We start from the raw sequence: 25,574 nt of genomic DNA, 5'->3' as shown, positions 1-25,574 counted from the left end.
TCTGTTTAAATGAAAAGAAAGGATTTTATAAAACACTACTATTGACTGGAAAGTTTTGTGTGCAAAAAAAGGGTTAGTTTTTCTTGTTAGTTGACTTTATTTAAACCACATGACTTTGTATACAAGTTACATGTATTGTGTTCAATGCTAGCCTTTCTGTGAGGTGTCACCTTTTTCTTTACATGTACATGTAGTTACCAAAAGAACGGATTATACAGACTGCAATGAGATAGTGTGGACTGCAACCCTGTTGTGGTGATACATGATGTAGACATGTCCCATGTACTGGATTTCACCATTTATACACTCAGTCTCTGCATACCATTTAGCACAGGACCTTCGCTATGCTCATATCGACTATGTTACTTCAACATAACGCAACAAAGGTTCTAAGCTGTACAGAACATTTTCTATAACACTGCAATAAATTCATTTTGACAACATTGATGATCAGTGTCTCCATTGACGAACTGTCAGCTCAATGAACACTTTCACACTGTCTGATTCGTACACTCTGTGTTTGCCTACCATGTACATGTAGTTCATAAATACCAATAGCTTTCCTATCATACATTGTATGAATGATCCGTGCATGGGACTGAAAGTCAGGCTCCTCTCCAGAAAAATCTACATCTACATTTGTACATAACTTTCCTATCATATGCCAGTGATTCATGGGACTATTTGAAGAGTCAGGCTCCTTTTCAGAAATCTGTTTGTCCTAAGTTGACTCTGCTATATCATCTTGATATTTCTCTAACCTTGGAAACTGACATATTGCTATCTTTTCCAGGTCATACAGTGTTCTATGATAGTCATTTTGAACAGTAATTCAAGGTTTCTAATATCTATTAAACCCATTAAATCACATCTGCTTTTGAACTACAAAGTTGATCGAGGCCCATAAACTTTGTAGGTACATGTACATGTACAATATATCCAATTTTACTAACCCAGACACTTGTCATAACCACTTTACAGAAAATATACTTCTTAAATCATGAGCTGCTTTCTGTGGTACATGTACATGTAGTAATCATGACAAGCAATGTACTTTGTGTCTGATGCCCATGTACATGTATGTGGTACATCATATTCTAATTGCATGCTCAATTGGCCCATACCATGGTATATCCCATGTCGGATTGGGATTAAAATATCTGGTACGACAAATAATAGTCTATAGAAAAGTTGGTCAAGAACAGAAGAATAATTCTATGTAATCCATACAGCTCCACTGATATTAGTGATAACATAACACTAAAACCGATGACCCTGGGTTAAAACATAGCCCTAGAATCACACTCCTGTTCAATTTCAGAAATTGCAGAAATGAGTCATTGCCTTGCTTTTGAAAGTAGTTTTGAAATTGAATTCTGTAAATGTCAAACTTTGTATATTTTTAAATTGGTCCGTCGGAATGAAAGTAGCATATCGTGTACTGTCTGTCTTTGAGATATAATCCTTCAATGCAAGGGGTGGAAGGATCAAAATACAAAATAAGTCCGAAGAAAGTAAATTCCTCCACAACTTTGTAAGAGAAGCATATTTAATCTTTTCCATTGTGATATCCTGATAAGTATAAGTCCAGTGTTATTACAATTATGAATCTATACTAAATATAAGAATTAACTGGTGATAATGACAGTGAAAAGCTAAACATCTCAAAATTGATAAATTGCTTTTTTTTAAATGTGAAAAAACAGCAGTCGGGTCCCAGACTACTCATGATCTAAAGTGTCCATAATTCTCATCTTATTCCCTATATTTGATAGCCTGAAGGCATGACTCAAGTGGAGACGTCATACTGAGTTATTACAGGGATCCTCAAGCTGGTCTCATATCTAATTTCCAGTTATGTCAAATCTTTGCTTAACAACTGTTGGACGCAGCCAACCAATCCCATTGATATGGAATGCTAGAACCATTACATCTGGAGTTGACAAGTTGTCTGTTGTACTCTGTGTAAATAGTTTGTAGCAGCGATTGGCAAGCTGGACTTGTTTTGTCTCTAATAATCTGAATTGACACTGTATTGTCAGGAGAAGTATACATGTCAGTGATAGAGAAGTCTTCCCATGCTATTTGTCTCCTATCTCTTATTGCAAAGCCCCTGATTGGTTCAAGCAAAGAGTCAAGGAGATTCAGAGTTTCACTGACGCTGGATACAAGGAGATCCAGAGTTTCACTGACGCTGGATACTTGCAGTAATCTTTGGTAGTAGTTCAGCATCTTGTGTTTTAAGTGCATCTTGCATACTTGGTATCCTAAATAGCTCTGGTAAGTCACCATGTTTAAAAACATGCAGTCTATGAGATCTAGATAGCATTTAGTGAAATACTAGGTTGCAAATATATGATGAACAATCCACATGTACAATGTAAGTAGTTGCCAATGTAATTGTGTGAACGAGGTGTGTACATGTCAGGCTGAGTAGGCCTTCAACCAACAGGAATTTTAACTTCTTTTTTTGTGTGCAGTTCTTTCAAGTACATGTACATACATGTAGTTGACTATTTTGTACTTATGACTTTATGCTGAGACTTCACTGCATCCGTTCATTGAAATCGGAAGACTCACTATCTCACAAAGCTAAGGAGAAGTTAGAAAGAATGCAATTCATGATGTTGTCATTGTTTGCCCAAGATGTGGTTTCCTTTTATGTAAGAAATAAGTACTGATACATGTACATTTGTACATGTACAACTTTCCACTAACTATTATGATGTGCTGAATGATTTACTTTGTCAGGCAAGATGCTTGTATCATCACACCAAGTTAGAAACTGTGGAAACTACACATGTACATGTATGCGTATAATCAGAGCTTGTTTTTTTTTATGAGCCATGAAAATCAACAACAAAAGCACATACTCTCAAAACACTCCACAAATATTATCTTTGGCAAAACTTTCTTAATCTCATGACCAACATAATATGGGTTTTGTATCATATTTCATTTTAATATCCCCATGTCTTGCCGTCTGTTTATCGTTCAATCAGCAAGCTTCCTGTAGGATGACAATATGATATGCCATCCTTCATGTACATCTACAAATGTACATGTGTGTTAATAGGTTAAATCTACCCATTCTTCTCATGAATATCCAATTGTATTTATGAATGCTATGTCATATTTCTCATGCCCTGAGCTCCAACTGTGTTGATGAGAACCATACGGAGAGACCTAAATTTCAGGAATTCTCCAGAAAGTGGGACTTTCTATCTTCAAAGCATGGCTGGTATGCATTTCAATGGCATCTAAGTTAACTCTTTTCATCTCAAGTCTATCATAGGGTGATTTGCTGGTATAAGATAAATATGTAATGTTCCCTAATGGGAGCAAGGTTTAACAAGTCCCATGGGGCTGCCCAAGAAAGTTCACTCATAAATCAATTCTCCCATCATGCTAGTAGACGGCAATCATTTCTCATTCATATAAGAAGTCAGAGGTTAGATCCATTACAATTTTACCTCTTTATTAATCATCACAAATAGCTACCCATGCACATAAGTAGCACTGAATTGATTTAGAAAATAATTTCAAAGTAATTCCATTGCATTCCAGCTACCCTGATTACAAAATAATGAACCAATCACATAATTGTTAATTTTACTACATTATGTATGTAGTGTGTTCTTATAATATGTTTGCTTCCTACTTTAATTAAGTTTGAAACCACCTTTGAGGACAATTTTTCCCTAACAATCCAAGTTATTCACTTTTCTTCAAACTTTGCCATATGAAAGCGTTTTCCTGGTCCTTTTGAAATAATGAAAGAAATTTGGTGTTCACCAAGTTTACTTAGATTTACTTAGGTGTTTTCTGAATGCAGGCTTTCCAGCCTATATCTTCAGATCCAACTGGTCTGGAATTCTGCTCTGCTTGATTTTAGCCTTGTAATTATACTTGGTATCTAGGTTTTTCCATTAATTGTCCAGGCACTGTTTAAAATGAGTGAATAGTTGATGCTGTGACTGTATTGTTTGATAGTGAGTTCCAGGGATCAACAATGTGGTTTGTGAAGGAGTACATAAGTTGTTTTCAATGAATTTGACAATTTTTCATTTTCCCGTAGAGTTACATGTAACATTATATTTGGCAGCTACATGTATAGTTGGATTCTGTATTGGCTTCATTTTGACCTCTATTTAAAAAAATTATCCCAGTTTTTACTGATAATACTAAGGTTTGGGTTTACATGAACAAAATAACTGCTGCTGTTTTGCTGCAAAACTTGAATATTTGAATTCTGAAGTGCATATTGGTGAAAATTTAGCAGCAGGGGTCTCACTCACCACAGTGATCGGTCGTGGTTGGTTTTGAACAGGACTCAGCAGTTGCCATGTATTTCCATGTCACAATCAAATTTGTTTTCCCTCCCCATGCCATGCTATCATCATTTACAAGTCATGGTATATTGAGATCATCGACTTGTTTTGGACACTGTCAAAAACAACAGCAAGATCACAGTGAAAAGAACAAGTCTCTGAGGGCTATAAATGTTTTCAATTTTCTTTTCAAACATGTCTAAACAATTACAAGCCACAAGTACATTTGTAACTACTTGTACAGTACTACATATATATAGTAATACTTTCTATGAATAGTTGTCTCCATGAGAAAACCCACTGAGATTGAAACTATTTTGGAAATTCAAGCTGTTTGGAATTGGACTCATTATTCTGCAGATATGGGTCAGCATTAAAATCACTACATGTATTTTGTGTGACAGTTTACATGTACATGTATTGTGTCTTCATGTTGGTTTGCTAAATTGTTAAAGGCCCAGGTTTCAGTCCAGGGTTTTGCATTTATAGTGTCATCTTTAATATCATTGAAACCATGGGGTTTATACAGGATCATTCTTTAATTCTGGACAAATTTTTCTCTAGCTGTACCACACAACTGGTTTTCACACCTACAATTAATCCTAATCTGAACTAGGTCTTTAAGTAAGAATCTAAGAAATTCTACATTGTGAAATAAAATCTGTTCCCCTCCCCCATCTTCAAATCTATGTTGTGAAAAAAGAAATTCTGTCTCCACCCCCCACCCCCCACCCCCCCTCCCCCTTCAAATCTACATTGTGAAACAAAATTCTCCTCCCCTTCCCCATCTTCAAACTGTGTATGGATTCTAGGCTATTTGCATGACTGGTTCACTTTTCATAATTTAACCAATTATTCTAACCGATCACATTTCTCCTGTGACAGTGTGTATGAGAAAACAGTGGGTTGCTGTGAGTTGATCCCTTCTTCGATTATATGAAACTATTAGATATCCATATTTATTCTCAGATGGAAAGCGGACATCATTTTACTATTGATAACATTTTTCCTGTCAACTTAAAGGAATTTGTAGAGTAATTCAAGACAATTGATGTTTACATGTACTGATAAAAGTGAAAGTTCATTTGCTATTTACTTTTCACAAAGCTAGAGTTGCCATTCCTTGCAAGGATTAGTCCATTATTAAACCTACCCACATGGTGTTACTATACTTCTAAGATGTGTTATATCCGAGATGTGTGTCAAGTAGCCCCAGAGACTTGTGGTTGTCTTACTGACTATGTCCAGGTATCCAAACCAATTTGGATACATGTACATGTAACTAGAGAGAGACCGTAGTAAGGCCAGACTTAGTCTCTGGGCTATCAGTTAACCTGACCACATAATAATAATAATGATTATAATATTAAACTGTATTTAGACTGATGCCTTTTTTGTGAGGTTCAAGATTATTATTGTCCCTAGCAAAGATATAGCATGTAAATCTATACCAGGTCCCCAATTATACAGCTTGGTTGACTGGAGCACAGTCGAGGATTTTAGCCATTCAGAAACAAACAGCAGCCATGGGGCTTGGACCTGCAACCTGCAGATTCCAAACTGGCCACTCTAACCATTTACCCATTATTACTCCGCGTTCAGAAACGTTTGGCCCTCTACTACAATGTACATGATGCTCATTAGTTCTAAGGTGTGTCTTTTATATGTATTCATAATACATGTAGGGGTGTGGTCTGCAATTTATAGATTTCCTAACTCATATTTATTTTATATGAAAACTGTTTTTAATAATGTAGTCAGGAAAGTATGCTTTGGTAGTATTGATTAGTTCACACCTGTTGTAATATGTGCATAGGGTGTGACCATGTTAAAGAGATGTGTTAGTGAATCATTCACCTTCCACATGTAAAATTAATGACAAAATGCTGAAAGCAGTGCAAAACTTGATGGTTAATTCTATGGTATAACTCAATGTCTGCCTAACCATGGGTCTGAAAGGTTAAAGGTCATTATCCTAAAATACTTATCTTTGTAAAGAGTGTGTTTATATAATTAGTACTGTAATAGTAACGAATTAATTAAATCATTCTATCAATTGTAAATGATCCAATCATGACAATATACTTTTAAAAACAGTGACTAGAATACTGATTATTAAAATCATGTAGAAACTTTATCAACTTTATTAAATCTTAGCAGCCTTGTATGAGTTTGTTAAAGAAACAGCGATTAGTCCAACTACTGTGTGACACCCTTGTCCCAATAGAATAAAAAACCTGGTCAAGAAAGTTACATCAGTGGGTAAGTTTCGCAACGATGCTGTATGACGTACACAACTGTTCCAATACCTGTATACGGCTGTATAATTACAAACCAATGTTTTGACTATTCACAGATAGCCTTCATCTGGGTTTATACATGTAGGTCTAAAAAGGAAACACCTTGTGTATTTCATTTTAAAAAATTTAGAATGGTTAAATTATTTTTGAACAATCAGTAGCCAAACATTGCAGCTGTTGTTGTATTTTATTAGCATAGAAAATGAAAACAATTTAGTTTGCAATCTTCATATTATTTTATGGAATAAGACTTTGATATTAAAAGTTACAGGATTGTAAAAATTGTTGATGTCAGATATGTTACTGTGTCTGGTCCATTCTTACCGTAGACAACATTTGGTCTTTATGCATGCTGCTACACAAATATGACATTGTAAAATACATCATGAATATCAAATAATGATAGTCTGGTGTACATTAAAACCATCAGGCTGGTCGGTTAATGACTTCACTTTCTGAGTCTAATGGTATCTTTATTTGATAGACTATCAAACCGATATAGTTTAGACTTTATAGTTTCTGGTATCAGCTGTCAGTCTGTAGGTTATGATGTCTGTCTGCATGTTATTTGGTAAATGCAGGTACATTTTGTACAAATCATGTATTTTTGTATGTGTTATGTATGATCTGTAATACATGTATGTACCAGTACGATGTCCATATACAAATGTAGTGTTCTCCCACATTATTATGCTAACAGTAACACCATCCTTGCTACCCTGCACCCATGCTGCCATGCTTTGCAAGTTTCTGCCAAGCTTCAAAAGTGTTCTACTGTCCGTGAGCTAAATATTAATCTTTGAATGGCAATATGATTATGAATATGATACATAAGTATAAACATGTCAGAGTATGTTTTCATGTTGAAGACATGCATATGCTTGTTGATATGTAAATTATTATGCAAATTACCTTATCAATTAATATGTAAATCACTATGCAAATTACTATATTATTGATATGTAAAATATTATGCAAAATAGCCACCATCCGTGTAATCTATTCTCATTGATTCTGGGGAGAAAACTGTCGTGTTCGGTAGTACATATTATGAGGAAATAGTATTACATGTATATTGTGAAAAGTTTTAAAATGTACAACTACATACATACATTTTTGTACATGTAGTACAGGGAAATAGTAGATTATTTGAAAATGCTAAAAACATAACTGATACATGTAATTAAAAAGTGCATTAAAGTTGGTAGCTCCTTGAAGGGGTACCTATTACAACTTGCTACATGATTTGGACCATAATGGTATGTATACAAGTTATGTAGGATAAAATAATATATAACTGAGCTCAATTATATTTTAATAGCACATAGCTTGTGGGGGTAATTTAAAATACAGCACAAATTCCTTTGCTTACTAGGTCTAGGGGCGTACATTTGTAGGCGTGTGAAAACAAGTGTCTGGAATGGTTAAAACATGACCAACATTGTAAATTTGATATTCTGTTAATGTATCTGGTATTAGAAAGGAAAGAACTGATTGTAAGAAATGATAGAAACACTTATTATGTGGTTGTCACATGCAGTTTGTAAATTTCAATATAATAAACTGTCTTGTCATTAATGTTTAATATCAAAGAATGTCTTGGCTTTGGAGGAACTACAAATAAGTCAGTAGAATAATGATATTTGTAATAGAGACTGCCGATAACTAAAGTGTTTCTACTTACTAGTTTAATGTATCGTTATTGTATATGGATGAGTGAACTGAAAAGGAGACCAGACAACATTAATTTTGAGATAATTCTTTAATTATAGCTGTATTGATCTGCTGACATGTGTTTGGAACTCATTTTAATGTGATTTTTAATTACAAGACTTAGAGGGTACGTCAATTAATGGGGTAGTCTAATAAAATAAAAATATGAACAGATGTTGTAATATGTAATTATTAAAGATTAGTGTAAGTAAAGGGTAGAATTCACGATCATTGTGCAATGCTTGGAGTCAGGATTATGGCTGTCAGGATTATGGCTGCGTGTGTTGCTGACTTATTTAGTGTATGAGTCGTGATTGCAGAATGGTTAGAGGGATTTTACTTCTTAGCTACATACTGCTGGTGTATGTACAAATGTACATGTGACAGTGGTTTAATCCTTGCTGCTACATTTGTATGAAGTCCATTGGCAAGTTTTAAGATTTGTTGTGCACCCAGTAAAGCTACATTTTGTAGGAGTTTAAATGGGCACCTGGTAGTATATGTACCAAGATTGTTATGTGAAGGATTTAGTACTGGAGTAGCTTGGATTGTCTGTTACCATGTACAATGTAGTTGACAAGGAGTTGAAATTTTATAGACGATGGAGGTCAGTCTGTACCGAATGTAATAATCCAGCAAGATTTTAAATGTATGTTTTGTCACAGTAAACCCAGCTGTATAAATGGGGACCTGGTAGTATGCATACAAGATTGAAGAATTTATTGCAGGGGAGATGGGGTGCAGTCAGATTGTCTATTCCCAAGGGATTTGAGGCATGGCATGAAAGGTTTTGGTCTGTGCCAGCCATGTACATGTATTGTCTTGATCACCATCATCATCATCATCACCATCACCATGTCAGTTGTGGGAAGATGCTAAATTGTAAAGTTAGATGCACATCATTATTAGCCCTCCCCATTTCCTCCTCTACATGTATACCCCTCCCCTCATTATTTTTTTTGTTTGTTTTACTTTTTTGGGAGGGGGCATTCTTGTATGTAGACTTGTTATTATTACATTGTAGATTATGTGTAGAGGCCTACATGGGTAGGTTTTAGCAAAGTCTTGGGACCAGAAGCTTGACCTCAGAAAAATATATAGAGTCACTTAATTTACATTTGACATATCGTTCCTTACTGTAAATCCAATCAAACAGCTCTGTAGTATGGTTGTGAATACATGTCTACAGGATTAGACTCTACAAGTTTATGTACATTGAAATAAATGAAGGTTTCATCTACTTTTCACAGATACTTGAGTGAGTGAAGTTTGAAGATACTGTCCGTAGAGACTAGAAAACACTTTATATTGATGAACTGATGGTTGATAGATCCATGTACATGTATGTATAGGAAACGAAAGAAGTGTGCATCAAACTAGGACTTTGAGGTAAGGTTTCACTCTGTTTTATCATTGTTCTGATTTATGGACTCTATTATTACGAAGTCTAATAAATCTAGACAAACTTCATTTTCAGTACGTGTGTATCCTATTTTTCATCAACACATCTGACAATTATTTGTTTTCTGGTGATGTAGTAATTGCCTTTGGCTTCATCACTTGAGTGTATTACCCACACAGTACCCCTGTACATATTACCCACACAGTACCCCTGTACATATTACCCACACAGTACCCTTGTACATATTACCCACACAGTACCCCTGTACATATAACCCACACAGTACCCCTGTACATATTACCCACACAGTACCCTTGTACATATTACCCACACAGTACCCCTGTACATATTACCCACACAGTACCCCTGTACATATAACCCACACAGTACCCCTGTACATATAACCCACACAGTACCCCTGTACATATTACCCACACAGTACCCCTGTACATATTACCCACACAGTACCCTTGTACATATTACCCACACAGTACCCCTGTACATATAACCCACACAGTACCCCTGTACATATAACCCACACAGTACCCCTGTACATATAACCCACACAGTACCCCTGTACATATAACCCACACAGTACCCCTGTACATATAACCCACACAGTACCCCTGTACATATAACCCACACAGTACCCCTGTACATATAACCCACACAGTACCCCTGTACATATTACCCACACAGTACCCTTGTACATATTACCCACACAGTACCCCTGTACATATTACCCACACAGTACCCCTGTACATATAACCCACACAGTACCCCTGTACATATAACCCACACAGTACCCCTGTACATATAACCCACACAGTACCCCTGTACATATAACCCACACAGTACCCCTGTACATATAACCCACACAGTACCCCTGTACATATAACCCACACAGTACCCCTGTACATATAACCCACACAGTACCCCTGTACATATAACCCACACAGTACCCCTGTACATATAACCCACACAGTACCCCTGTACATATAACCCACACAGTACCCCTGTACATATAACCCACACAGTACCCCTGTACATATAACCCACACAGTACCCCTGTACATATAATGCCAAATGTTCAACACAAGTACATAGTAGCTACATACAACATAAATTGATGAATTTGGTTTTACCTAATGTTGATTTGCTGTGAGTACTGGTAAGTAGATTAATACATGTCAAGTAGTCTAGTCTTTTTTTCCCAGTTTTAAAGCATAGGAAAACATTTTATATTTGTAGACTTTGATTTTAGGATTCTTCATTCTTTGAAGAAATTTGTGTTGTGTACATGTAAGGTACTCAGTGTGTCAAGATAAAGAGATTCTGGTAAATATGGTGTCATCAACAGACTTTTTCCCATAAACCCATGCAGGAAATATCCAAAATGGCCGAATCCATGTCAAGTGCAGTAGTGCTTCTTTATATTTACATTTATATTTAGCTTTCAAAGTTGAATAAGTTACTGAGGTGCTATGTTATCACCCCAAATCATGTATAAGTTGACAGCAGTTATCAATTTCAGTGTACTTACAGCAGAAATAGTCTGGTCGAGTTGCTCAGTGTGTAAGATAATGTCATTCGCTCAGTGTGTAAGATAATGTCATTCTCACAAAAAGGGGGTCCCATAATGTTACTCATGCACTGAGGAAGAGGTCATGACCTGAATTTAAATACTGCTTGTATTATAATATAATTGCATATAATCTGATTTAATGGTAAGTTTACATGTGTAGAGATTTCATCTGACTTACATGTACCACTTCAAAAGGTCTGTCTAGTCAGTCAAAGTTGATATGATCAGATCACATTTATACATGGTTGGAAAGTTGACAGAATGGAATATTAAATTTGCAAGCATATACTACAAATGAAGTCCTCAGATAGATGACTGGATTATTGCTGGGTTGTGTTTCCATGGTACATGTTCATTTGATATTTAGATCCTGTGATAAATCCTTGTATTATACACATATATGGCAGGATCAAGTAACAACTAAACTGCTTATTTTTTTACTGTGTGATATAAAGACATGATGTTCCCCAAGTCATTTGGAGATTAATAATAATATTACTTTTTTTGTATGTTTCGACCTTAACTTGAGGACATTTTCTTTTTTTAATCTTCAATTCTTCTCACGAGTCTCGGGATGTTATTTGTACTTTGTAGGCTCAATTTGATGTATAGTGATTGAATATATCATAATGCAGAAGACAATTGGAGATATGTTTTAAATTTTGACATCATTTTTGGATCTACATGTAATTCATCAAAAGTGCAAATTTAGACTCAGTAATTTTAATGTTCAGTTGTTCTTAGGACAAGGCTGTAATTCATTGATATTTGAATTTGATTCATAAAAAGTGCAATTTTAGACTTGATGAAATTAAGACCACACATAGCTAGTGTTTCTATGGGTTTGTAGTTCATTCATAGTTTGTACATTTGTACTGTACAGTGTACTGCACAGACATGTTGGGATCACATTTGTACTGTATAGTGTACTACACAGACATGTTGGGATCACATTTGTACTGTACAGTGTACTGCACAGACATGTTGGGATCACATTTGTACTGTACAGTGTACTACACAGACATGTTGGGATCACATTTGTACTGTACAGTGTACTACAGACATGTTGGGATCACATTTGTACTGTACAGTGTACTGCACAGACATGTTGGGATCACATTTGTACTGTACAGTGTACTGCACAGACATGTTGGAATCACATTTGTACTGTACAGTGTACTACACAGACATGTTGGGATCACATTTGTACTGTACAGTGTACTGCACAGACATGTTGGGATCACATTTGTACTGTACAGTGTACTACACAGACATGTTGGGATCACATTTGTACTGTACAGTGTACTGCACAGACATGTTGGGATCACATTTGTACTGTACAGTGTACTGCACAGACATGTTGGGATCACATTTGTACTGTACAGTGTACTGCACAGACATGTTGGGATCACATTTGTACTGTACAGTGTACTACACAGACATGTTGGGATCACATTTGTACTGTACAGTGTACTACCCAGACATGTTGGGATCACATTTGTACTGTATAATCTACTGCACAGACATGTTGGGATCACATTTGTACTGTACAGTGTACTACACAGACATGTTGGGATCACATTTGTACTGTACAGTGTACTACACAGACATGTTGGGATCACATTTGTACTGTATAATCTACTACACAGACATGTTGGGATCACATTTATCTGCTTGTGTGGTTTCTGGATTTGAACAAAATCAATAAAAACCTTCACAGTTTTAGAATGGAAAACATTTGAGTATTAAATGGTCATTCTGCATTAAAAAGAATTGATTTTTCAAAAATCAATCCTTGAAATAAAGGAGCCAGTAATTTGATTTTGCTGTAATGATCTCTGTTTTAAATCTCCTTGCCAATTTTATAGTGCGTACAGAATCATAGTCATACTCCTGTGACAGTCATCACCAGAATGTAAACTTTTTCTGTGGTAGTCTTGAAGATTTTCAAAGTTTATGAATTAAAATAATAAACCCTTTTTCATTGAGCAGCCTTTTGATGATTTAAACACAGAAACAAATAAACACAGTTTTAATGACAGCATATTAAACAGACTGTTATGTATATTTATGTATACTAAAGTATACATTTAGATGTTATACCCCAATATTTTTCTTCATTCAGCCAAGGAATATACGAGTGACTTAAGGAGCTTAGTCACTACGAGTCACTGGGTGAGGTAAATGGCAAAAGTCTTTGGTCACAAGTACATTGTATTACCTGCTGAATGAAGAAAAATATTGGGAAATAATATCATTATACCATGCCCAGTAATATGAATGAAAAATTTGGGAAACTAATGGCAATTTTGAATGGTTTGAGTCATAATTCGAACACAGCAGAATCAGTGATGTAGACACACATTAGTGTGACTTTAAAATGACCAGGGTATAAATTCTGTATTTTTTTTGTTCAACTTCACTTGAGTAATATGGTATAATTATGTGTATTAAAGTATACTTGTACATTACTTAATAACTCAACTTAAAAAGCCACATCTCTGGTGCAGTCATGGAAGTTATATATAGCTTTCCTTTTTGACATTATATATATATAAAATATTCAATGTTGTTCATCAAATAGTATAATGTTGTGAAGTTAAACTGTAAATCACATACAAAGTTTATTGTGTATATGGATAATGCTGAGGATAACAAATTATGCTCTAAAGTCGTAAAATTCTTCAACGTGATTTAGTGCTTTAAGTTTAAAAGTTAAATGGACATGTTGTTTATACAAATGATATTGTTAGGAAGAACTAAGTGTCAATATTCACCAGGTTTTACGATAAAATGAGTTGATGCACTTTATGTACTTCATTGATATGTTTCTATTTAATTTTTTTTTTTAATTTGTCATTAACAATATTCATAGCTTTATGTGAGACACAAGATTGAAAATATGGATCTTTGTTTATAATTTACATAATTCTTGACCTCATGTGAGACATAAGAATGGACATTTGGACCTTTATTGATCTTCCTTCTTTTCTTGTCAAAGTGATTTTCTAGTCAAGTGAACTTTTCAACCAAAAACCATGTTTTATTCATAAGTGAAGTGAAGTCAAGGATATATTGATATGTATAACTGACCTTACAAGTTACAGGAAATGTCATTTACTATCACTCAGATCCATAGGTAAATGTACTCAAAACTAATAGTAGTTTTCTTATGATAATGTTGTAGCACTTGTGTTAGTGAAATCTGAAAATTGGTATTTCTGAGCTTTGATTCTCTCATTATTGTCAGTCAACTGGACAATTGATGATGTAATGATACAGTGGTTTTTGTGTATTGTTTATGAAACTGTATACATGTAGTACACTTACAAACTTAATTTGTATCATCATCATCATCATAAAACCACGTCTCTTTATGACATGCACCAGTTTTAAAAAAAATTATTTTCTGGATATTTGTAGGTAAGGGCAGCTTTACTTAATTCTGTGTTTTTCATCAACCCTATACATTTGTATTTCTTCATTGTGGCAAAAATTTTTTTTTTTAAATCGATGCCCTCTATGGCAGGATTAGAAAAGAATCACAGACATCACTGACACATGTGTAGTAGACAGATCAAAACACTACCTTGGTCCTCAATACCATTACCAAGACTATGACTCTATAGCATTAGGTCAGTGCACCCATACTTAAATCTTTGTTTCTCATTGTACCGGTAACACCTTCAAAATGATGGGTTGGTCAGTCGGTACGTTAAATATAACAATAAAAATAGAGTAAAAAAAGTAACTGTATTTGTACATATTAATGATACTTTCATTTCATAATCATACTTTAACAGTCTGAATGACATAGTACACATTTGAAACAGATCCAAGATGTTTCACTTCATTACTAAACTCATTATCTAAGATGTATTAATTTTATATGAAGTAGCCTATCAGATATTATGCATATTAATAGTTCCAATAATTCAAACGTACGTGATAACTGCAAGTCATAAAGATTTAATGAAGTCATTTGTTATTGCAAACAGAAAGATATCCAGATCATTAATTCTGTACTTTGTAGTGAGTTTGTCATTTACCAGGATTACAATGGTGTACTTCACCTACTTTCATCAAATCCACGTCTGTCCAATAATTTAATATGTCCTATGAGCCAGCAAGATAATGTCTTTATCCATCTACTTTAATTGATGGAAATACAATTAAGAGTATGTACCCCGACCCACTTGGTTCCCCTCCGGTACATATACTCCTCTTTAAAATGGAGGTTCCTTGATGAGTTTGTGCATTGGAGTCTACCAAAAAGTGTTATGGGGACAGTCAATTATTGTCTAAAATACATGTAATTGATATATAGATTTTTTTTCGGTCTTGAGTCATATACATACATCCATACATACAAATTATTAATTATTATATGTATTGCACAAATTATTTGTAATATATGTGTGTATTTGTGTTTGTATGTGTACATGTATGTGTATACATGTACATGTATGTGTGTGTGTATGAGGTTGAAAATTTGAAGAAGAAAAAATTAATGAACGTGAAATGAAATAAGTAAAGTCATGCCTGTCAAGCTACACCCAGGAAGTGTTTTATATTATACATACATGTACATGTAGTGATATTCAAATATTGCACAAGGGAAACCATCATGTTGAAATTTGAAATTTAAATCTTAATTGAACATATTGAAGAACATCCTTTACCCTCAGAAAAATCCATGAAAGTTTTCCACCGTATATTATTACTGAACTCCCGCTTCAATTTAAGAACTGGCCTCATGTGACTGTAACTTATACTGTCTATTTCCCAGATGCTATCTTAGTAACTGAATTATACATGTTAGAAAGTAAAGTATGGCCTTCACTGTACCGAATGACGTCAAGATGATAGCAAAGCTACTGAATTTCAGGTTGTTGAGTTGTCTGAAGGCTGTACATGTCATGTTCTACAGTTGAAGAGCCCTCAAGGTATTGAATGCAGGAATCTGAGGATGATGACATAGTGAAAGTGTGGATTCAACTCTTTGTCATTATGTTAGTATGTATTTAGGTGACTGGCCAGTAAGTTTTATTATTGGGGTACTCTATTCGCTGAGCAGTTCATTAGCGTCAGTGTGTCTACATGTATCTTATGTGAGTCAGTTGAGTACATTGGAATAGCTCACCTGTGATAACAGTTCATGGTCATGTGAAAGCCGGAAATGTACATACTGTATTGATATAGTGTACAAGGACACATACTGTACAGTGCATGCAGAGTCATCATATTCAAAGGTCAGTCTGTCCATACATTTGTATGCCATACATGTTCTGCTGAAACCAGCATTTGATGCTGTTCGGAAATCAAAACACTAGGCGGGAAGAAACATAAATTGCCAATGTTTGTAGATATGATGTTGTTGAGTATGCCAAGCACTCATATTTAACAGGGGAAACGACATTCCAAAAAGGTATGTAGGGCATCACTAAGCTATCTAATGATTTGGCTGTATCGTGGCTGTGTAGTGATTAGAATGTAATTTCAAAGGGACTAGTCTGTGTTGATCAATTGTAATACCTGTGTGTCATTAGGTTGAGTTGATGAATAACCATAACTACATGAACTACATCACGTCTTTTTCATCTGTGTCATGCACGGAAAGGCCAGTAAATGAACACCTAGATAATAATTGGAATTCAAATGACATTTGTTCCGGCACATGCATCTACTAGTGTTAGACTAAGCCATCTATTTCGTTGCCGTTTCTGCTTGGTTTCATCCATTTTTATAGCATAGAAGTCCATCATACCTCATCTATTTCATACAAGAAAGTACAGTGATATGTCGGAATGTCAATTTCAGCTGTTGGTGCTATGATGCATGAACTTGTATGGTAATGTACTATTCAACCTTGCCAGGGTACCCTAACACCCTAACAATCTTTATTCTGTATGTATCACTATCAGTACATGTGTTTGTAAGATCCAGAGGGAAGAACGTTGCCGAACAACCAATAAGACTGTGACTTTTAGCAAAATTGTTTTAAGTTTAGCATGTGTGTCTGGTAACTTATTTTTGTAGTTCTATGTATTGTCACAAGTGAAATTACATTCAGCTTCATAAATGAAACGTAAAATTTTGCTAGGTTAGATTAGATTTAGTGATAGATGGCAAGTCAACTATTGGCTATCTATATAAACACAGACACAAACTACAACTATTGAAACGTGTTAATATAAGCAAGCAATGGATGCTGATATTATTACACTCACAGTAGGGTGGTGTCTGTGATAGCAAGTTTTTCTTAAGTGGCATTCAGGGACTCTCAGTATTCACACTATCTTGATTACTGGGTGAATATATCTTCATAACCAAGACACTGCTATCAAATCACTCTTTGCATGCAGTATCAGTATGAAGCCCATTGAAATAAAATTAACAGGAAAAGTGTGGAATCGAACTTCCAGCTAACATTATTCCAGTTAGCCTGGAATCCATGAGAATTGGATTTTTTTTACATCTGTCTGGAAAGACGAATGTAAAAAATCCTATCCACATGGATTCCAGGCTATATTCCAATGGGCCTCACACACACACACACACACACACACACACACACACACACGCGCACACGCACACGCACACGCACACACACACACACACACACACACACACACACGTAGAGTGAGAAGCACATTACATTGTAAGTGTATATTACCACATGCAACAACAATAGTTATACTCTGTGTCTATCTTAGTTAACACATACATAGCTTGCTTTCCGTAGTAATATTTGTTGTATTTTAAATGAATGTGATTGTTTTCCTTCAAGTTATAATACATCTACATGTATGCATACAAATGTCATCAGCTGTAAAATCTTCTCCCAACCAGTGTTCTTTGAAAATCTGAAATCTTCTCCCAACCAGTGTTCTTTGAAAATCTGAAATCTTCTCACAGCCAGTGTTCCTTGAAAATCTGAAATCTTCTCACAACCAGTGTTCTTTGAAAATCTGAAATCTTCTCACAACCAGTGTTCTTTGAAAATCTGAAATCTTCTCACAACCAGTGTTCTTTGAAAATCTGAAATCTTCTCACAACCAGTGTTCTTTGAAAATCTGAAATCTTCTCACAACCAGTGTTCTTTGAAAATCTGAAATCTTCTCCTAACCAGTGTTCTTTGAAAATCTGAAATCTTCTCACAACCAGTGTTCTTTGAAAATCTGAAATCTTCTCACAACCAGTGTTCTTTGAAAATCTGAAATCTTCTCACAGCCAGTGTTCTTTGAAAATCTGAAATCTTCTCACAACCAGTGTTCTTTTGAAAATCTGAAATCTTCTCACAACCAGTGTTCTTTGAAAATCTGAAATCTTCTCACAACCAGTGTTCTTTGAAAATCTGAAATCTTCTCACAGCCAGTGTTCTTTGAAAATCTGAAATCTTCTCACAACCAGTGTTCTTTGAAAATCTGAAATCTTCTCACAGCCAGTGTTCCTTGAAAAGAAAGTATCATATTCAGATATCCATGATGACTCAAGGAGGCAGGTGGTATTATCAGTTATAAGAGCGTCTTTTAATTTGAAACTCATTTCTTGTAGATTTGATTTAGGTTATTAGTTTAACCATGAAATGAACATGTAGCCTTTTCAAGAAAAAACTCATTAAAAGTATCCTTGCAATTTGTAAAACTTGAAAGAGAAGAGAATTGATAGGATGGATACAGTGTTACAAGATATGCCTGTAAGATGAAGTTATTGATTGTTGAAGATTTAATGAAAATAAAATCAATATGTCACAGAGACTGTATACAAATTTCAAGGTTGAAGTTTTTAGATTCTTTTGATGGGGACATGTAACTACTAGATACCATTCTGACAGGACATGTAACTACTAGATACCATTCTGACAGGACATGTAACTACTAGATACCATTCTCACAATTGAGAATACATTTAATAATAATAATTCTTTATTCGCCCAAATAAATTTGGAAATTTGTTGAATGGTCGCGACAAGAGCAGCACCCTAGTGTTGAAGAAGCAGGAAGAAACCAGAGTACCTGGGGAAAACTTGCATTGTTCGGCAGGGTTAAACTGAGCATCATCCTTCTTACATACAGACCTGGTCAAATTTTAATCAAACCCAGTCAATGCAACGCTTGGTGGGTTAAACTCAGGCAGCTGAGGTAAGAGGAATACAAGCTATCTGCTCGGCCACCAACAACCCATTTATGTACTGATGCGATGACAATGATAGTGGTGGTATGTTTTGGACGGTACTGTAAAGAAGTCACCGTGAATGTCACTATTTTGTACGGCAGCGCCATGAATGTCACTATTTTGTACGACAATGTCATGATTGTCACTATTTTGTCATACAATGTAGTAGATGAGAACAAAAATGGCGCGGTGTAACTCTCCAACAAGTTTCACACCTCAGCACTTTATTTCAAGAATTTCAATTTGAATCATCTATCATGTCGATACCTTTCTTTAAATTGAAAGTCTTAGAGATAATTTATGTGATGTACTTGTACATGTAACTACTACTAATACTAGACTAAGTATAGATAAATGAACGATACTCACAATCTTGTCAACATAAATAAAGTCATGAATCAGTTTATTTTACATAAATTAAGAGTCCTGTTCATATTTTGTAAATTTCATACTCTATAACTTAGAAGCCATTTCAAGGATATTTACATTTAATCAAATTAGAAAGTGATGTAGTAAGCATAGAACCATGGGTTAAGCTGTTGAAATTTCTTGAAACTATCACTCAATTTTGAAAGCCTTGATATGCAGAAAATGGAAACACACATGAAAAGTTTATCCAACTCTCAGTTGGGTAGTATGGACTGAACCATTACTTACAGAATAACTAAACAGTGGTGAACAGAGTCAAAAAAGTTCTCATTGAAAATAAATTCAAGCCACAGATTAAAATTTGGATTTTTGTTTCTATTCATACTGAAGTATAGGTATATTTCTAAAAGAGTATATTAAAAAGTCTTTGGCCTTGGATAATAATTGTTGTGATTTTATATATACATATAAATAAATAAAAGAGGGTGTGTAGATTTCTCTGTTTCAATGATTGACATAATAATATTGTTTTTCTTTCACTTCCTCGTTGTGATTTCAAACCATTCACATTGATGAATTAATATTGTCATTTTAATAGTATATACCAAGTCAAAATTATGGTACAGTGGTATTTATAAAACAACCAGGGATACTTAATGACTCTTAGTGACCCTTCATGACCCTTGACATATAAATCAACATACTGCCTGTACTGTGCAGTGTCTGTACAATGTACGTCTGTATTGTGGGATGAGGGAATATAAGTCATACCTCAAAATAATACTACTAAAATGTCTTGTATAGAGTCAATGTCATTCAAAGTATGATCTACAGTACAGTAGCACCTTTATATAACAGATTTAAAGGGGAACACCACTCCTGGAAATCAAAGCGGATTTTCATAAATTTTGGGTTCTGGAGAGTCATTTCATGATTTCACATCACATTGGTCGACCATTGCCGTATGGGACTTTAAATTGCAGACATACATATTTATTAGATGAACACTGAATGTTCATGACATTTACTAAAAGGTAATAAGCACTTAGGAATGAACCAGTGTGGGAACAATTGGGGTGTAATAGAGTTTTAATTTGGTGTCTCTTGGCAATCACATAACATTTATATGACATTAAATATAAAATGACTCCAGAACCTGAAGTTTATGAAAATACATAAATTTTCCCAAGAGTGGCATTCTCCATTAACCATTGGTGTGTTTTTTTAAAAACCCATAAATTATGTTAATGCAGGTATTTCTCCTATTAACATCTATAAATATTAATAATGTTGTCATTTAAATAAAACCTTGAAATTGTAAGCAAACAAGTATTACATAACATATCAAGTAAATTGTACAGAAATATCCTGTGTTGCATTCTCAAACTACCAGCTCTGTGTTTAAAGGTCAATCCTGGACTGGAAAAAAATCTACAAAATCCATCCTTTATAAATACCTTCACTTTGTTCCCTGATATACCAAATATAGATAATGTGCTAGTTTTGTGTGTTTAATAGTTTTGTAATCAAAGCTATGAATTAGATGCATGTATGCGCCAATTTGATTTTAAAAGATCAACAAGTTAGAAATTAAATCAAACTTATCATTTTCATTCTATGTGTTCGTGTTATGACGTGACCAGTTGTTACTTTATATCTCCCAGGCCTGTATATGCAATATCTCCTCCACTATTGATAGAACTAATAAATTTATCTCCAATCGTATGTACATATTATTTTCAACCAACTTTTATGAAAACCAGTCTATTTTAGCACAAATGACCCAAGGTTCAGAAGTGTATGATAAAATCTGTCTGTCTGTCTGTTGTAACAACTGTGTGCAACCACATGTATGCATATGCACGTGTGTGTGTGTATGAATGAATATATGAGTGTGTGTGTGTGTGTGTATGTATATATGTGTGCGTATGTATATATGTGTGTGTAGATATAACTAAGTCAAACATAGCTGGATAGATATGGTAAAACTCAGTGGCTGCGGTGTTCCTTGGGGTGTGTAGATGGTAGATTGTTCAATGAAAAGTAATCATATCAGTGATGTCCAAGTGAGGTAAAAGAAAAGAGGGTTGGTCAAAAAATGTAAAAACTATGAATTGATTTGCATATTTTAGGGATGTTAGGGATGGAGAACTTGTCAAGACAAGATAACACCCTTCCCCCACCCTGTATATTGTGATAGTATGACTATTAGCAAGAGTTCAATGCATAAACTATACATGTTGTAATACAATATTCTATGTGCAATGTAAAGTAATGTAGAAACTATGAGACTGTCAAAGTAATAAAGCTTGGTCTGTACAAGAGGATTAAGTAAATCTAAGACCAAGATAATATGACATCTAGTTGTAATTAGTATTCTGTACAAATAACCAACTAGGCAAGGTGATCAAGGAAACACCATAACCTTTAATACATGGTTATCTCATCACTGTCAATGTATGACACTCATGGTATAAAACTATAATTTCAGAGTGTAAAATACACTCCTAGCTGTCTGAATTCATTGCAACCTTACAGTCCCTGGGTTAATAAGGTTATTACTGTAACAGTACAAGAAACCATATTAAGTTCTTTTCCCAGGCAAAGGATACTGTCATGTTACCTGTCTTTGATGACTTTCTGACCCTTGGTATTTGTACAAATTCAATCCTTCAGGCAAGCTTTAAATTGAAGGGAACAACATATACATGTAGGGCTGGGGTATACTACTGCATGCATATGGTAAAGTACAGGTACATGACTGTATAACTAGTATAAAGCTACAAGACATATTCCCGTCATGTTCCACACTGTGATTTTGCAATAACAGGAATACTTCAAGTGGTGGTTTTTCTTTAATAGATATGCCCCACTGCAAGATATTGCTCAGGGCATACTATGGAAATTTGCATATTTACCCACTGTTCTTAAAATGTATTCAAGATTAATGTGAAAAGATCATAGACTAAGGGTGTATGATGTAAGAAGTGGAATCATGGGATCTGGAATTTATATTCCTCAGGTGTTGCCTGTCAAGGTACAGTGTCAGAGTAAATAAAAGTACTCAATAGGCCTTTTCTACTTTCACAACGAAAGCCAAGGAAAATATGGGAGAATGCCTATCATTTCTCCAAGAGATCTTTAATAATGATAACTGAAAATGTTGTAAGGCAGATATGGATAAGTTTCATTCATACATGTACATGATTAATACATTGGTCTGATTTTCTATGCAGTACATGGTGGTTATATTTATTGTCAATTCTTCAGTTTTTTCAAAGACTTGGAATTGAGTGACAGTACATGTACATGTAGAATGAGGCTTGCTCACAGCAAATGATTAATTCTGGTATCACAGTGTCCCAGTAAATTAATTCTTGTGTCAGAATGTACCAGTAAATTACAACCTGTAATTCATCAAAAGAAAAAGTGGGAAGTCGGCTTTTGAATCCGAATGGAACAGAATCAAACGTGAAAGTGTGATTTTTCATTTGCTGGGTGTAAATTTACAATTTGTGCTTGATCAATTTAACAAGCTAGCACATGTTCAATGTGTCAGTCATTAGTAGCATCTTGAAGATTTCCCATTCATCATGCCCAGTTGTCATCACACTTTGTTACCATATCTCAATCAGCAGAATCTATATCACTACAGTTGGCAATTGTGACAGTTTGATCAATAGCACTTCTACAGGGTTTGCGTGACGTGAATATACTCTCTCATCAAATTTTTCAGTCTTCAGTTCTCTTGTCACACTCTCTGAATTGTACACGTGTTCTTATTTAGAGTAGTAAGAAAAGGGATCAGATGGAGGATTTTTTTCATTTTCTTGTTCTTTATCACTAACTAGTATGTAATGTTTGATTATTGTGCCATTTACCGATGCAAATTCTGTCGTCATTGAATTGTCATTATGCGTACATTGTAGTTTGATAGATATTAGATGGGATGGGCTAAACCAGTCTATAGGCGTATAATAGCTTAGATTTAGTTGAAAGTCTTCTACGCATCTTACTAAATCTGAGCTACATGTATAGCCTATAGACAGGATATGGTGTGTTCAACATGTTAGGGTGTATTATATATCAACACATTTTGTATTTTTCTGAGTTTTCAATCTCTTGGATTCATATTTGCATGTTTTTGTGGGAGCCAAGATATTATTTTATATCATGTAACATATGTTCATGTACTCTTTGACTTTAAGATTTGAATATGAAATGTCAGGGCTCAAATTAGCAGTAGTCCAGGGCACATATGTACATGTAGACTTCTAAACATTGTATCTAGACTACCCATTGTACCAAATAAGCAGTAGTCCAGGGCAAACAGACTCTAAACATCAGATCTTGACAACTAAATTTAAGGTGGTACATTACATTTTTCTAACTTAATAGAACATTGTAGCTGAAACAGTTCACTTGGCAAAATCCGGCCGCCAAGCGTATATTAATTATTATTGGTTAAATTTTAATTCCAGGACTCCTTATAAAATCCTCTTTCTCCCACCTTGTACCACAACAAATACCCCCTCCAGGGAGAAAGAAGATTAACCTGGGGATTTGGGGATTTTGCTCTGGCTTTTCTCCTACCACGCCTGGCATTTCACTCTTAGGTCATATACTCAAACCTAATATTATATTACCCCATTGCTGCAATGTTGCTATGATAATCTTGTTTACACCGTACATCTCCAACATGGTGATGCTATTGACATTATCTCCAAGAAGAATTAAAAATCCATACAATTTACACTGTTTTCTAGCTGTGACTTTATGAAAGTAATCGGTCATTAGTGAAATGTCAGGCATGGTAGAGAGAAAACTGGATTCTAGGCTGAGGACACATCAATATTATTACTAAATTAGACAAATCTGTCCATGTAGAACAAATTCTTTCCTAATGGTACGCCATAATATTTCGTCATTTGAAGTTGGCAGTTTGATTTATTGGATAGATTGGCCTGTCTCTCATAAACAAAATGTTTCACCGTCAACCAATCAAAATATTATTTCAGTTTTCATGATATAAATACATGGAATAAAAACACTGGCTAAGGGTCTCTTTAAACCAAATTTAGAAAAAAATAATTAGTTTTTTCTCAGCCCAGGCAGTCTAAATAAATGACCATGACTTTTGTAACACATGTAGAGAAGTCAGTACCTAACCATGACCAAACACAGCCAACACCATGTATATAGGTAAGGTCAGTCAGTTAACTGCTTCATTAAATTTAGAGGATATTGAAAGTGAAAAGCCTTATCGTATCAACTGAGTAGTACTTGAATGTCAGTGTACAATTATGTATGAATGTATGCATGATTTAATCTAATGTGTTTGTGTAGTCAGTCATAAACTACATTACATGGATATGCCACTCCACATATCTTAACTCTAATAAAGACCTGTTACAGAGCTAGGACAACAAGGATTCATGGAAGTGTAGAATATATGGAGGGGAATCAGAATGTAATAGTGGTTGGGGGTCAGAAAAGGGATTCATATTCGACCAGGAGCTTAATATTTTTACCCACTTATAATTTCATGCCTCACATGGAATTCATATTCCTTCGATACAAAATCTCAATGGGAAATAAAACATTGTATTTTCTTGAAAACAAGATGGTGAACACAAAGTACTTTATTCCTTCAAAAAGACCAGCAAGCTTTTATTTTGCAAAGTTGGTGCTTTTCA

The 25,574-nt window shown here is 34.8% G+C and overlaps 1 protein-coding gene across 2 annotated transcripts in view; it reads left to right on the top strand.

Annotated features, from left to right (window-relative positions):
- Positions 1-25,574, top strand: part of LOC144433609 (transmembrane protein 198-like) — a 65,993-nt gene that overhangs the window by 6,089 nt on the left and 34,330 nt on the right. For both annotated transcript variants that reach the window (XM_078121946.1, XM_078121945.1), the window contains exon 2: positions 9,595-9,733. The gene's annotated coding sequence lies outside the window, so the exon portion shown is untranslated. The remainder of the gene's footprint in view (positions 1-9,594; positions 9,734-25,574) is intronic.

The sequence above is a fragment of the Glandiceps talaboti genome, chromosome 4, assembly GCF_964340395.1.
Source record: "Glandiceps talaboti chromosome 4, keGlaTala1.1, whole genome shotgun sequence".
NCBI classification, from domain to species: Eukaryota; Metazoa; Hemichordata; class Enteropneusta; family Spengelidae; genus Glandiceps; species Glandiceps talaboti.
This window is presented reverse-complemented; position numbering and strand designations above follow the sequence as displayed.